This window comes from Lolium perenne, chromosome 7, assembly GCF_019359855.2.
Source record: "Lolium perenne isolate Kyuss_39 chromosome 7, Kyuss_2.0, whole genome shotgun sequence".
NCBI lineage: Eukaryota > Viridiplantae > Streptophyta > Magnoliopsida > Poales > Poaceae > Lolium > Lolium perenne.
In genome coordinates this window covers 5,047,237-5,050,819 of record NC_067250.2, presented here as the reverse complement: position 1 = coordinate 5,050,819, position 3,583 = coordinate 5,047,237, and the positions used below count along the sequence as shown (strand labels likewise).

Below are 3,583 nucleotides of genomic sequence, written 5' to 3'. Positions count from 1 at the left end.
CAAGGACAATAAATAAAGCTCATCATGGAGTAAAGCAACCCCAACATAAGAATTATTACACCATATGGCACATTTGCCATGTCCGAAATAACATTGATAACTGTCTTTATCCAAACGTGATACACTAATCAAATTTCGATGTAAGGAAGGAACAAATAAGACATCTTTAAGCAGAATAGTCAAGCCATCAGCTAGCTCCAAGAGGACGTCGCCAACAGCTTCAACTTCTGCTTGAATTCCATTCGCGACTTCACCGCATCCTTCGCTTCTTTTCGTAGTCCTCGTCGAATGGAATCCCTGTAAAGAATTTGCAACATGAACAGTTGCACCTGAGTCAATCCACCAAGTAGATTTCAAAAACTGTGTATACAGGGATTCATTTACAGAAGAAACTAAATTGTTACATTTCTTTGCCATTAATTCTTTCATAAAAACAGGGCAATCTTTCTTGTAGTGCCCAGTCTTCTGACAGTGAAGACACTGATCTTTGTTCACTGGCAATGGCCTGTGCTAGAACTTCTGATAATGCTGCATTGGGGCCTTTGCATATGGCTTTGAAGGAGAGCCATTGTTGCTTTGTGTGAAAAGCCTTTTCTTATTGTCCTTCACATAATTTATGAAACCTCCATTTTGTGCCTTGAGCCTATCCTCCTCTTGCACACACATGGCAATGGTCTTTTCAATGTCCCATTTTGCAGGGTTCATGTTGTAATTGACAACAAAGTTGTCAAACTGTCGTGGCAATGAAGCCATCACCAAGTGAACCAGAAGTGCAGGCTTCAGCTCCAGGTTAGCATCCATGGGCTTCAGCTTTGCAGCCAGGTTGCTCATCCTGAGGATGTGCTCCCTGATGCCATGTGCACCTCCACTGTACTTTTCTGTCATCAGCTGCTTCAACAGCTGGGTTGCATATGTACGTCTTTGAAGAACCAGTGAACTGGCTCTTTATCTTTTCTAAGTACTCCCCAACGGAAGCATACTCTTCAATTGAGCCCACAATGGCGTTCTCAATTGTGTTCTTTATGAATGCCATGCACTTTTTATTGGCAGTCTGCCACTTTCTGTTCTCTAAGGTGTAGGACATCTCGACAGGAGCATGGTCCCTTTTCTTTTTATCCCATGCATCATCAGTATCCGTGTCATCTCTGACAGGGTCAGCAGGCTTTATGGGCTGCGGTGTATCAACCACCCAGTCCACCTCAGCACAGACGAAGGCGAAATCCACCTTCTTCCTCCATTCTGTGTAGTTATCCCGTCTTAGGGTGGGAACATCCTTGATGCAGCTCATCAAGTAGAACCCTCCTGAAAATCACAAAGAAGTGAGAACAGTACAATTGCAAATTATAATCCAACGTTGGTCCGAATTAAAACATGCAAATGTATTAATGCAAATAAAACTATATCACCGTTGGGCAGAAATAGAGATAAATGCACAAATCATTGCAACAAAAACATGGTCATGTCACTAATAACCCGTTGGTAAAAAAATAACAGAGCCATAATTGTCACAATAACCACTTTTCATTCAACTTTGAATTTTAACTATCATTTTGCATTTAAAAAATGCTCCTTTTACTATTTGCAGCGGAAACATTAAATGTAAACTATTAACTTTTAAACTTTTCAGAGGCATATCTTTCACTTTATAATTAATGAACAAATATTTCGTTGGTCCTATTTATTCAGAAAAAATTAGACAAAATTTGGCCAAAAATGACCCAAAAACTGCCTAAAAATGCCTCTGTAATTAATAAAACAACAAAAAATTGTTAACTGTCGCGGCCCACGATGCCCGCGGCCCACGCGGCCCAACGCACCGTGCGGTGCACAGCGACGCGGCGCCCATGCTGCCGAGCGGCACGCAGCGACGCGGCGCCCATGCGGCCCACCAACGCGGCCTGGCCACGCTGTCGACGTGGCCCACGCGGCCTCCACGCGGCCCAGCCGCGGAGAACACGCTGCCTGCCAGCGCCGCACGCTCCTGGCCGTCGGATGAGATCCGACGGTCGGCCATTACTTTCGGGCTGGTATAAAACGGGGCCAACCGGCCAAACCCTAACCTTAGAACACATTTTCCCCCGTAGCCTCTCTCTGTCCACTCTCTGGCGGCGCGGAGGGTGCTCCTCCCGCCCGAGCTCGTGGCCCTGGTGACTTTCCGGCGACGGCCGGGCTCTCCCGCGCCTCTCTGCCAGCGACGGCAGCTCGCAACGGCGCCCCGCAACAGCAGGTGGCCGGGACGAGCCCCTCCCTTTCTCTTTTCCATCATCTGCATCTCCCACCACCAAAACCCGTGGGTCGATGGCGAGCAGGAGACGAGCGGTGGAACCCCCCTGTCCCCCTTGCCGGCGACGCGTGCACCTGAGGGTGGGCGCCCCACCGTCAAGCGGGGCAGAGGTGATTCCCTTTTCTTTGCCAGCAACGAGCAGCGGCAGCCGCACGGTAAGCCGGTGAGATTCTTTCTTCTTTTCTTTGCCCCCGGCTTGCAGAGCAAGTGGAGGTTGCCCTTCTTCCCGATGCCTCGGCATACCGATGCGCATCGGGATAGAGAGGGGCGGCACGAACTTTGCCGGCAGCCCAGAGGCCCTGCCGGTGGAACTTTTCTTTCTTTTTGCGACATGGGGTATGGGACGATCTAGAGTTGTTGTTCATAGTTTCTACCGAAAAAATCTAGAACTAACAGGCTCTGATACCAATGTTTGCCCCTTAGATCTGCTAGACTAGATGCTAACGGTAGAAGCTGTTTACTGCGAGATTCGAGAGAGATCTGAGACGGTGTACCTTCTCCCTTCGAGGAGGAATCTCCGGTCATTGACATGGTGGCGATGGCAGTGAAGTGAGCGTGTGGTGGCGACGGTGGTGGTGCTTCCCGTGAGCACTGCGCGAACCCTAGATCGGTAGGGGATGTCGGTGGGGTGACTGGTGGCGCGAATGAACCTCGTACTGCGTGCCCTGGCCCCCACCTCTCTATATAGTGTAGGTCAAAGGGGCCCACCAACCATATGAGGGTTGGAGGCCCCCGATCAGGACGCGAGGGGAGCTCCTATCTCCCGCTTTAAGCGGGAGCGAACCTCCGTCCCGCTCGAAGCCGCTACTTCGTGGGCCATCTGGGCGTGGCCCAACAAAAGGTATTGTCTCTTTTTTTCATGTTCTTATCTTTTTATATTTTCTTTTTTTTTGTTCAGAAAAATTCCAGATCTGACTGTTTTCGAAAAACAAGAATATTTTGAAAATTTCGTTTTTAAAAAAGTGAACATTTTTAGAATAGAACATTTTTTGCAATTGAACATTTTTTAGAATTGAACAAATTTCAAAGTGAACATTTTTTAAAACTGACTATTTTTTAAATCTTTTTTTAATTGAACATTTTCAAAAACTAAACATTTTCAAAATCTAAGCAAATATCAATTTTGAACAAATTTAGATTTGAATAATTTTAAATTTTGAAAATTCATATAATATATACAAAATTCTTATTGGAACAAATTTCAAATTTAAACAAATTTTGAATTTGAACAAATTTATAATATAAACATTTTTAAGTTAGAGAAAAAAACAAATCTGAACAAAATTCGAAATTAGTAAA

At 45.8% G+C, this 3,583-nt stretch overlaps 1 pseudogene; it reads right to left on the bottom strand.

Moving 5' to 3' along the window:
• Positions 1-250: 250 nt before the first annotated feature.
• LOC139833491 (uncharacterized) lies at positions 251-2,014 on the bottom strand (annotated as a pseudogene).
• Between the last annotated feature and the right edge of the window lie 1,569 nt (positions 2,015-3,583).